We start from the raw sequence: 12738 nt of genomic DNA on the forward strand, positions 1-12738 counted from the left end.
TGTCTAATCCTCCCATGCTCCCCAACAACCCCATTATGAATCAGCGTCCTTATATCAAGTAAAACATTTGGTTTTTTGGGACTAACTTCACTTAGCATTATATTCTCCAACTCCATCCATTTACCTGCAAATGCCAAGATATTATCATTTTAAGAAGCATAATCTTTTCCATATCAAGTACCCAAGTACCTTTTTCTTAGAAAATCAAATGTTTGTATAACAGACACATTTGTGGAAGAAAAAGTCTATATAATAATGAAAAATAATATAAAATCAATCTTTTGAGGTGTTGGGGATTAAACTCAGGGTTTTGTGTATGCTAGAAAAGTGCTTTACCACTGAGCTACAGTCCCAACCCTAAAATAAATATTTTTGATTAAAATTGACTAATATGGCATCAGCAACTCATTCTGTGGTCAATACTAAAATACACAAGACATTTGAACATCTAATATACCTATTCCTGGTAATAACCACAGTGACACCAATGTCAGCTGACAAATTCTGACATATTTCTGTTACATTACCTATTTTTTAATGAAGGAAATTAGAAGAAATGAAAATACATTCCAAAATATTTATGGAAGAAAAAACTTTTGACTTCTCTCACTTTCTCCCCCAATTCACCTTACATCATAAAGGTATAAAAGCTTACTTCAATGGTATAAAGCCGACTTGAAGATGCCTTAAGTCTTCTCTATAACATCAAATCACATGACCACCTCTGTATAATGTGAACTTGATAAAATGATGAGTTTCTCTTTCTATAGAAAAATTCCAAGTTACTGAAGACACAAAACAGTTGTGTACAGAGTTTATTTTTATTCTCTTTAATGGCTGCTACATGAACAAGATTTAAAAATCAAAACAAAAGGAACCCCCTCAGAAGTCCCCATAGGACCCTGCCCCTGCTGTGGAGACCTAGTACCTGGCTTATCTTCCATACCATGTAGCAAGGGACAAATCTGACAGCCACATTGCTGTTTATAGGTCTAAAATGCAGCAGATAAAAACAGAAATCCAAGAACTCCAGAGTCAGGGAAAAGAACTTTGGCTCAAAGCCTGTGAAAAGCAAGGTCACAAAATATCCGAAAACAAGCAAGAACCAGAACAAACTGTGAACTGGCAGGACTAAAGTCCATTTTATATTCAATGGCATTAGAATAAAAGATTTAAAAGGTCATCACCCTCTCTGTTGGCTAAAGGAGGCTATGAGCATTCTTATAGCCACTTGAATTCCATAGTATGCTTTTTCCCCTTTAATTGTATTTTCACAGGGCAATTTGTATTTCAACATATTCATGAAAAATTACATAAATGAGGTGGCATTTAGTTTCTGTAATTATCTAGTCTACCACAAGAAGGATTTAACAGTGTAAAAGAAAATAGGTAGAGATCCAACATGGCGGCCGGCAGGGAAGCAGCACTTTCAGTATCTCCACATTAACTGGATCAGAAACACCCATTAAAACAGCTACATTCTACCTACTGAGGAACTTCTAGCAAAATTCCGCTGAAAGGAGACCTGCCAGGAAGTAGTAAGTTATATTAGAGGTGACAGTTGGCCCCAGACAAGTGAATCTTGGCCGGCCACAGGGGCTCAGAGGTCCAATCCCGCAGCCACCGCCCAACCGGCTCTGCAAGTGGCCCCCGGTAGCCCGGGGCAGCGAGAAGGGTTCCCGCCTGGCCCAGCAGACGGCCCCGCCATCCTGGCTCTCCTGGCGGCCCCGCTCACTCTGTGATCGGCCACCCCGCCCACCCGGCTCTTAGCCACGGGCCGCTACCTACCGGGTTGTACAAGCGGCCCCCAGCGGCCAGCGTGGTGAGAAGGGTCCCCGCCTGGCCTGACAAACGGCCTGCGCCCTCCTGGCTCTGCTAACGGCCCCGCTCTGTTGGCGGCCCCGCCCCCGGCCAGCGCAGGCTCGGCTCTGCAGGCGGCCCCCGGCGGCCTGCGCAGCGAGAAGGGTCCCCGCCTGGCCCTGCAGACGGCCCTGCCATCCTGGCTCTCCTGGCGGCCCCGCTCGCTCTGTGATCGGCCACCCCGCCCTCCCGGCTCTTAGCCACGAGGCCACTGCCTACCGGGTTTTACAAGCGGCCCCCGGCGGCCGGTGCGGCGAGAAGGGTCCCCGCCTGGCCTGGCAAATGGCCTGCGCCCTCCTGGCTCTGCTAACGCCCCGCCCGCATGGCTAACGGCCCCTTGCCCGCCTGGCTCTGCAAACGGCCCAGCCCACCCAGCAAACAGGCCCCCCCCCCGCCCTCTGGGCTCTGCTGGCGCCCCGCCTGCGGCCAGCGCCCCAGGCTCTGCAGGCGGCCCCCAGCGGCCCTGCGCAGCGAGAAGGGTCCCCACCTGGCAGACGGACTGTGCCCTCCCAGCTCTGCTAACGGCCCCGCCCCCACTGCGAATGGCCCCACCCACCCGGCAAAAGGCTCCCTCCCCTGAGACAACGTGAAGGAAATCTAACCAAGCCTTTATGAAATAGCAAACTGGGAACTAAAACCAGAGATTGGGTCAGACCAGAGACAAGCCAGTTCCACCCCTCCCTTCAGACACTCCAGCAAGGAGGCAGGGGCCCGCCATTGCAGAGAGGGGAAGTCACCAAAGTTCGGCCAAAGAGATTCCTTCCCAGCGGAATCTACTTTAGCAGGTGTGGGACTCCCACCTGCATCAGATACAAACAACCGGGAAACTTCAAAATCTCTCCGTGGGTGTGACTGTAAGGGCCAAAGGACTCTCGACCCCCAACTCCCAATACTGCCAGTGATGTGGGCGTGACTGTAGGGGCGGAGGGAAGCAGAGAAGACTCCCCACCCCCAACTCCCCCAACCGCCAACTGAGAGGGCGTGACAGTAGGGGCGGAGGGAAACAGAGGACACTCCAGACCCCCAACTCCTCCTACTGCCAGCAGAGTGGTCGTGATTGTAGGGGCTGAGGGAAGCAGATGGGATCCTCGACCCCCAACTCCCATTACCACCAGTGGCGACACCAATGGTCTTAGCCGCCAGACTCCGAAGGTGTGCCCACCAAAGGGGTCCAGAAAAATTAAACTATTGACTCCCAGAACACAGCTCCACAGCACTGGGGCTTAGATGAATGACAGAGAGAGTGCTCAGTCATTAGGGAAATAGAGCACCCAGAGGGGCTGAAAGTGTAACCAAATCCTTGGAGAACCTCCTCCGGTGCACAGGACCTGGCTGGCTGGCAGGAGGAAGGGGAGGAGGAGCTGTAGAAGTGAAATGGCTCTGGACCAACAGGATTGAGAGACTCCCAGGAGCCGCCTTACAGGGATTGCTGTTGACACATTGAGGGCAAATCTCAGCCCGGAGGGCACAGCTTTGCTTATGGGAAGAGAAGAAAATGGATCTCTAAGACCTAATTTTATTTCTTATTTTATTTTATTTTTTCTCTCCCTTTTTCCCTCTTTCTCTCCCCTTCCAAGTTTTATTGTTCTTTCCATTCTCCTCTATGCTATCTAACTCCCCATCCTTCTTTCTTTTCAAGAGCACCTTCCTTCCCCTTCCCCCCAACTTTCATCCCAAGCATTACATCCTCCATTTCGTGTAACTGTCTAAATGCAAACAGGTAAATGTTTCAAGGCCGTCTATAGTGCTCCTAAATACCTAGCTACTACCAACACCCTGATCCAATTGACGGTTAGCATCCCCCTTCAGTAGAGCAATCTTCTAAAGTAGCCAAGACATACTAACCCTTATACCTTCATAGCACCTAACATAAAGTCCTAAGAACAAAAAACAAATCACTATATGCATACAAAATCCGGAAGCCCTTTATAAATTGAATGAATCAGCTCTAAAGTACAATAAAGCCCAACATCTATAGGTATAATCTCCCACCACAAAGGAGAAACAACAGATATAAACAAAGCCAAAACAAATGTATAGGAGAAAGCAGTTACAAAGCAGTCAAACAGAGCTGGAAAGTAACGTGAACAACATGAAAAAAACAGGGAAAAAAGGAGTACAGATAATGCAGGACAACTTAAATCTACAGGAGGACCTAGAAGCATCAGAAACATGGACAGGGAAAGAAATCAAGGCATACCTAACTCAGATGGAATGGAATTTTAGAGAAGACATGAGACAGCAAATCCAAGAATTGAAAGTATATTTTGAAAACCAACTAAACAAACAAATTCAAACTGCAAAGAACGAGCTTTACCAGGAGATAGAGATCTTAAAAAAAAACCAAACAGTGATTTTAGAAACGCAAGAAACCATAAACCAGATTAAAAATGCTAACGAGAATATTACAAATAGACTAGATCAAGTAGAAGTCAGAACATCAGATAATGAAGACAAAGTTTATAAACTTGAAAAGAATATAGTCAATACTGAAAAGATGCTTAAATCTCACGAGCAATCTATCCAAGAGATATGGGATCTCATCAAAAAACCAAATTTGAGAGTCATTGGGATAGAAGAAGGCACAGAGATTCAAGCCAAAGGAATGGACAACCTATTGAATGAAATAATCCTAGAAAACTTCCCTGAGATGAAAGATGGAATGGATTGCCAAATCCTGGAAGCCTACAGGACCCCAAACATCCAAAACTGTAATAGGCCAACTCCAAGACATATAATTATGAAGATAGCCAACATACAGAACAAGGAGAGAATATTAAAAGCTACGAGGGAAAGGAGGCAGATTACATTCAGGGGTAAACCAATTAGGTTAACGGCTGATTTTTCATCACAGACTTTGAAAGCGAGAAGATCCTGGAACAATGTATTTCAAACGCTGAAAAATAATGGATTCCAACCAAGAATACTGTATCCAGCAAACTTAAGCTTCAGATTTGACAATGAAATTAAAATCTTTCATGATAAACAAAAGCTAAAAGATTTTGCAGCCAGAAAACCAGCACTGCAAAGCATTTTGGGCAAAATTCTACAAGAAGAGGAATGGAAAAACAGTGCCCAAAACGAACAGCAGGAGGTATCTCAGTAAAGGGAGAGGAAAACAACCAAAAAGTAAAAACTAGCCAAACTAAAATAAATAAATAAATAAACATGACTGGAAGTACAAATCATATTTCAATTGTAACCTTAAATGTTAATGGACTAAACTCACCAATCAAGAGACACAGGCTGGTAACCTGGATCAAAAAAACAAATCCAACAATATGCTGCCTTCAGGAGACTCATATGATAGGAAAAGACATACACAGGCTGAAGGTGAAAGGTTGGGAAAAATCATACCACTCACATGGCCCTCGGAAGCAAGCAGGAATGGCCATACTCATATCGAATAAAATCAACTTCAAACCTAAGTTAATCAAAAGGGATAAAGAAGGACACTATATCCTGTTAAAAGGAACTATTCACCAACAAGACATAACAATTATCAATTTATATGCACCAAATAATGGTGCAGCAACGTTCATAAAACAAACTCTCCTCAAGTTCAAGAGTCAAATTGACCACAACACAATAATTATGGGTGACTTCAACACACCGCTCTCGCCATTAGATCCTCCAGACAAAAGCTGAATAAAGAAACTATAGAACTCAATGACACAATCAATAACCTAGACTTAACCGACATATATAGAATATATCAACCATCATCAAGTGGATACACGTTCTTCTCAGCAGCACATGGATCGTACTCAAAGATAGATCATATATTCTGCCATAGGGCAACTCTTAGTAAATATAAAGGAGTGGAGATAATACCATGCACCATATCTGATCATAATGGAATGAAACTGGAAATCAATGAAAAAAGAAGGAAGGAAAAATCCTGCATCACATGGAAAATAAACAATATGTTACTGAATGATCAATGGGTTACAGAAGACATAAAGGAGGAAATCAAAAAATTCTTAGAGATAAACGACAATTCAGACACAACATACCGGAATCTATGGGACACAATGAAAGCAGTTTTAAGAGGGAAATTCATTTCCTGGAGTTCATTCCTCTAAAAAAGAAAAAACCAACAAATATACGAACTCACACTACATCTCAAAACCCTAGAAAAGGAAGAGCAAAATAACAGCAAATATAGCAGAAGACAAGAAATAATTAAAATCAGAGCGGAAATCAACGAAATTGAAACAAAAAAAACCATTGAAAAAATTGATAAAACTAAAAGTTGGTTCTTTGAAAAAATAAATAAGATCGACAGACCCTTAGCCATGCTAACGAAGAGAAGAAGAGAGAAAACTCAAATCACTAACATACGGGATGAAAAAGGCAATATCACAACAGACACTACAGAAATACAGAAGATAATTAGAAAGTATTTTGAAACCCTATATTCTAATAAAATAGAAGACAGTGAAGACATCGATAAATTTCTTAAGTCATATGAGCTGCCCAGATTGAGTCAGGAAGACACACACAATTTAAACAGACCAATAACAAAGGAAGAAATAGAAGAAGCCATCAAAAGACTACCAACCAAAAAAAGCCCTGGACCAGATGGGTATACAGCGGAGTTTTACAAAACCTTCAAAGAAGAATTAATACCAATACTTTTCAAGCTATTTCAAGAAATAGAAAAAGAAGGAGCTCTTCCAAATTCATTCTATGAAGCCAACATCACCCTGATCCCGAAACCAGACAAAGACACCTCAAAGAAAGAAAACTACAGACCAATATCTCTAATGAACATAGATGCAAAAATTCTCAATAAAATCCTGGCAAATCGAATACAAAAGCATATCAAAAAAATTGTGCACCATGATCAAGTAGGATTCATCCCTGGGATGCAAGGTTGGTTCAATATACGGAAATCAATAAATATTATTCACCACATCAATAGACTTAAAGATAAGAACCATATGATCGTCTCGATAGATGCAGAAAAAGCATTCGACAAAGGACAGCATCCTTTTATGTTCAAAACACTAGAAAAACTGGGGATAACAGGAACTTACCTCAACATTGTAAAAGCTATATATGCTAAGCCTCAGGCTAGCATCATTCTAAATGGAGAAAAACTGAAGGCATTCCTGCTAAAATCTGGAACAAGACAGGGATGCCCTCTCTCACCACTTCTATTTAATTTAGTCCTTGAAATACTAGCCAGAGCAATTAGACAGACAAAAGAAATTAAAGGCATAAAAATAGGAAAAGAAGAACTTAAAATATCACTATTTGCGGACGATATGATCCTATACTTAGAAGACCCAAAAGGGTCTACAAAGAAACTACTAGAACTAATAAATGAATTCAGCAAAGTGGCAGGATATAAAATCAACACGCATAAATCAAAGGCATTCCTGTATATCAGTAACAAAACTTCTGAAATGGAAATGAGGAAAAGCACCCCATTCACAATATCCTCAAAAAAAATAAAATACTTAGGAATCAACCTAACAAAAGAGGTGAAAGATTTATACAATGAAAACTACAGAACCCTAAAGAGAGAGATACAAGAAGATCTTAGAAGATGGAAAAATGTACCCTGTTCATGGATAGGCAGAACCAATATCATCAAAATGGCGATATTACCCAAAGTTCTCTACAGGTTCAATGCAATGCCAATCAAAATCCCAATGGCATTTCTGGTAGAAATAGATAAAGCTATCATGAAATTCATATGGAAAAACAAAAGACCCAGAATAGCAAAAGCAATTCTAAGCAGGAAGTGTGAATCGGGAGGTATAGCGATACCAGATTTCAAACTGTACTACAGAGCAATAGTAACAAAAACAGCATGGTACTGGTACCAAAACAGGCGGGTGGATCAATGGTACAGAATAGAGGACACAGAGACCAATCCACAAAATTACAACTTTCTTATATTTGATAAAGGCGCTAAAAGCATGCAATGGAGAAAGGATAGCATCTTCAACAAATGGTGCTGGGAAAACTGGAAATCCATATGCAACAAAATGAAGCTGAACCCCTTTCTCTCGCCATGCACAAAAGTAAATTCAAAATGGATCAAGGACCTAGATATCAAATCAGAGACTCTGCACCTGATAGAAGAAAAAGTTGGCTCCGATCTACACATTGTGGGGTCGGGCTCCAAATTCCTTAATAGGACGCCCATAGCACAAAAGTTAATAACTAGAATCAACAAATGGGACTTACTCAAACTAAAAAGTTTTTTCTCAGCAAGAGAAACAATAAGAGAGGTAAATAGGGAACGTACATCCTGGGAACAAATCTTTACTCCTCACACTTCAGATAGAGCCCTAATATCCAGAATATACAAAGAACTCAAAAAATTAAACAACAAGATAACAAACAACCCTATCAACAAATGGGCGAAGGACCTGAACAGACACTTCTTAGAGGAGGACATACAATCTATCAATAAGTACATGAAAAATGCTCACCATCTCTAGCAGTCAGAGAAATGCAAATCAAAACCACCCTAAGATACCATCTCACTCCAGTAAGATTGGCAGCCATTATGAAGTCAAGCAACAATAAGTGCTGGCGAGGATGTGGGGAAAAGGGTACACTTGTACATTGCTGGTGGAACTGCAAACTGGTGTGGCCAATATGGAAAGCAGTATGGAGATTCCTAGGAAAGCTGGGAATGGAACCACCATGTGACCCAGCTATCGCCCTTCTCGGTCTATTCCCTGAGGACCTTAAAAGAGCATACTATAGGGATACTGCCACATCAATGATCATGGCAGCACAATTCACAATAGCTAGACTTTGGAATCAACCCAGATGCCCTTCAATAGATGAATGGATTAAAAAACTGTGGCATTTATACACAATGGAGTATTACGCAGCACTAAAAAATGACAAAATCACGGATTTTGCAGGGAAATGGATGGCATTAGAGCAGATTATGCTAAGTGAAGCTAGCCAATTCTTAAAAAACAAATGCCAAATGTCTTCTTTGATATAAAGAGAGCAACTAAGATCAGAACAGGGAAGAAGAGCATGAGGAAAAGATTAACATTAAACAGAGACGAGTGGGGGGAGAGAAAGGGAGAGAGAAGGGAAACTATGGAAATGGAAGGAGACCCTCATTGTTACACAAAATTACATATAAGAGTTTGTGAGGGGAAAGGGGAAAAAAAAACAAGGGAGAGAATTAAACAACAGCAGATGGGGTAGAGAGGGAAGATGAGAGGGAAGGGGAGGGGGAATAGTAGGGGATAGGAAAGGTAGCAGAATACAACAGTCACTAATATGGTATTATGTAAAAATGTGGATGTGTAACCGATGTGATTCTGCAACTTGTATTTGGGGTAAAAAATGGGAGTTCATAACCCACTTGAATCAAATGTATGGAAGATGATATGTCATGAGCTTCGTAATGTTTTGAACAACCAATTAAAAAAAATAATAAAATAAAAAAAAAAGAAAATAGGTAGAAGACTGTGTAAGGCTTGGGAGCTCATCAATTACAATGCCATACTATCATTTATTTTCATGGTTTATGAAATAAAGATAAACGATGTGCCTTAACAGTTCATATAGGCTAGTGGTCAGTGTGATAGATTTATGGTCTTGCATCATTAAAACATAACAAAAGAAATCTCGTCCTTCAAGTACAAAAGAGGAGATGATTGAAAATAATCTCTCAAACTATTCTTCTAAAAAAACAATCATAATTTAAATGATTGCTCTTTATAGTGAGATTATTTAAAAGGTCCCAAGTAAAAACACCAGGTTTCTCTAACATTTCACAACAAATAACTTTCACGAATCTCAAAAACTGTTACCTATAAGAGAACTTTGAGATCACGTAATATGATTTAGTTTTCAAGGATGAGGAAACAGACAATAGAATTTAAGAGAACACCACTTTGAAACAATAAATAGCTGCTCTGTAGTCTGAATAGCCAGATAGAACTGAGAAAATAATTTTAACTGTGGGCAAATTTTAAAAGAATTTTTGAACTATCACAAGAAAACATGTTCCTCCAACTTGCTGGAACCCCTTTCATCTGCACTCATAAAGGGTGATCACTGGCAGCACCTAGTCCACCCTCTGAAGTTCAGGCAAATAAACATGCAGCTAAATTAACTTGATGGTTTGGTTTGATTAAGCCTGATACAAACAACAACACTGACATTATATTATACAATATCCCTTGGCTTCTGTTTATTTTGCTAAAGTATGTCTGCTTTCCAATTTTTGAAACTGTCCACAGAGTAATACACCTTTGAGCTATGTAAGGAACATTTATAGGAAAAAAATTGTCTTGATGACTAAGAAATATGTTTATTTTACACATTCAAGTATGCAAATATCCTAAGCACATCTGCTATGTTCATGTCCACCTCTCCAAAAAGAAGAAAGAGCTCACTAAGAAAAAATCAGATGCATTTAAAATTAATAGATCTGTCACTCATGGAAATTGATTCTGCCACTTTGGAAACTGAGTCAAGAGAAGATGCCTAAAAGAGAAGTCCAATACATGTCTGCACACCACCTCTTTGGAGAAGAAGCCAGCTGCCTACATTTCGCCTAATGAGGAACGGGTGTACAAATTCAGAGAAGACTAGGACAGCAATGTGTCTACATGAAGTAACTTGTAACATTATATCTTCAGTTAAAGAACTGTTCAAAAAAATTACACTCAGTATCATGAATAAGGACACACTTTAAAATCACTAGCGGCCACCTTGCATATACAAGGAAAGTTGGTCAATGTATTGTGCCTCTGAGAAGTGAAGCCCCATGACGGCTTTCTCCAAAGTTCTTCCACTATCTTCCTATTCAGAGAGAAACACAGGTTAGAGATGGCTGTTATCTTTTATTAAGTCCAACTCTCTTACTTTACAGATGAGTAAATGGAGGCCTAGAAAAATTTACTTGCCCAACTTAATGAAATGATTCAACTTCACCACACATTTCTGGGCAACTTAGTGCTAGTCACCAAACTTTCTGAATTAGTAAAGATGTTCAAAGATGGTGGAGGTCTGAGGGCTTCCTAGGTACCTTCTAAACTAAACCCTATCCTGTATTTCATATGATAAAACTCCAGTAGAAAATAGAACAACAGAACTACATCATGGACATTCATGTTCACATATAAGACATTGGTCAACCCATTCCTGTCTCTGCCCTAAATCTCAGAGTTACTGGGCCCCACCACACTGTCCATTTGTCAAAGCCAAGGATGATTTGGTATCTGTGCCTTACTGAGTTGAAGGGCTATCAGCTCTAAGTGATAGTTTTCAGGCTCCTAGTGATGGCCTTCAGAGCCGAGCTCAGACCCCAGAGTCCTGGGAAAGCCCAGGGTGTCATGGCTCCACAAATGTGGGTCCTTTTGATCAGTTTTTATATTAGGGGACTGTCCTTCCTGTTGTGGAGTCTTGGGATTTTCCATGATTTACCTGAATATTTTCAACACAGGAAGATTCAGTGAGATGTACCTAGATCCCTACCACTCCACAGCATCAACAGCTCTCTCCTGAAAGTTCACTTAAAAAGATTTCTGGGGCTGGGGATGTGGCTCAAGCGGTAGTGCGCTTGGCTGGCATGCACGGGTCACTGGGTTCAATCCTCAGCACCACATAAAAATAAAATAAAGATGTTGTGTCCACCAAAAACTAAAAAATAAATATTAAAAAAAATTTCTTTCTAAAAAAAAAAGGGGGATTTCTGTTCTTCACAGCCTCATTCCCATGATATTGAAAGGGGTGTCATTTCAGTTTCTAAGTCACATCGAACAAAATTATGGGAGTCTGTCTGCTCATCCATATACGTGGTTGCCACTGTCACACTAAAAGGACTTTTGCTCTCTTGAGGCAACTCATATATGAGCTTGTTCTCTTTCCAGGCCTGGCATATTCCAAATGCTCATTTAACATGAGATGGTATTATTAGTGTCTCCCTTTGGATTTCAACCTACTACATGGCACTATAGCAAAATCATTTGTTCACAGATAACATTGTATATACACTTATAAAATTAGATATAGACAGAACAGTATGCCATCATCAATAGAAAGTATGAATTATTATCTATCATCTTGGAAAAGTAAAAAAATGAATTTCTCTGAGCCTCAATTTCTATGTTTAGTAAATGAAGAGAATGGGTCAAGAGGTGTCTAAGACTTAAAGTTATTATTCTAGACATGTTAGACTATTAAGGCAACTCTCAGGTGGGCTGTTGACCTAGCCAGGTTCTCAGCATTTGTATTTTTATTGTTCATCAAATCTCATTTCATGGCAAGGCTGTTGCATTTTGTTTTTTGGAAGAAAGAACAGCAAAATAAACTTCCCTGCAGCATTTGCATTTCTCCCCTCTGGGTACAGTTTAAGGGACCTGCTGTGGCATTTCCCTTCTGAAGACATACTGGCATGCCTGTTTAGCAACTACTGTTAGAAGCTACAGAAATCCAGCCAGTGTAAGCTGCCCCAAATAGGAGAGGGGAGGGCTCTTTCCAGGCAAATGCCAGTATAAAAGAGATGTGGGGGTCATAGTACAGGACAATCATTATTCTTTCTTTACTATTTCTTTTAATTCCTCACATTTCAACATTACAGAATCTGTAAAACAAGTAACATTTGCAAACAAAACACAATGAATGTTCAATGATGCTATGCATATTGCCAATCTCAATTTTTGTGATGAAAAAAGACAGAACGGAAACAACCAGGACACTGTCCAAGCAATGAAAATATCTGTTGCAACAAAGGTGCCTTCACCAGCAGTTTAATTGTGACTGCACCCACACTCAGGGCCTCTGTTAACAAATTTCCTATAGCAAAGCTTGTATGAACATAGCAAATACAAAATGTATAGTATTCTTGAAATGTTTGAGTTAAATGAATTAATAGGT

At 40.6% G+C, this 12738-nt stretch overlaps 1 protein-coding gene across 1 annotated transcript in view; it reads right to left on the reverse strand.

Moving 5' to 3' along the window:
• LOC124106465 (contactin-associated protein-like 3) overlaps positions 1-12738 on the reverse strand; it is a gene marked incomplete at both ends in the record, with an annotated part of 93931 nt that overhangs the window by 29687 nt on the left and 51506 nt on the right.

The sequence above is a fragment of the Marmota monax genome, unplaced genomic scaffold (assembly GCF_021218885.2).
Source record: "Marmota monax isolate L192 unplaced genomic scaffold, Marmota_monax_Labrador192_F-V1.1 WCK01_AAM20220418_F8-fsc01040, whole genome shotgun sequence".
NCBI classification, from domain to species: Eukaryota; Metazoa; Chordata; class Mammalia; order Rodentia; family Sciuridae; genus Marmota; species Marmota monax.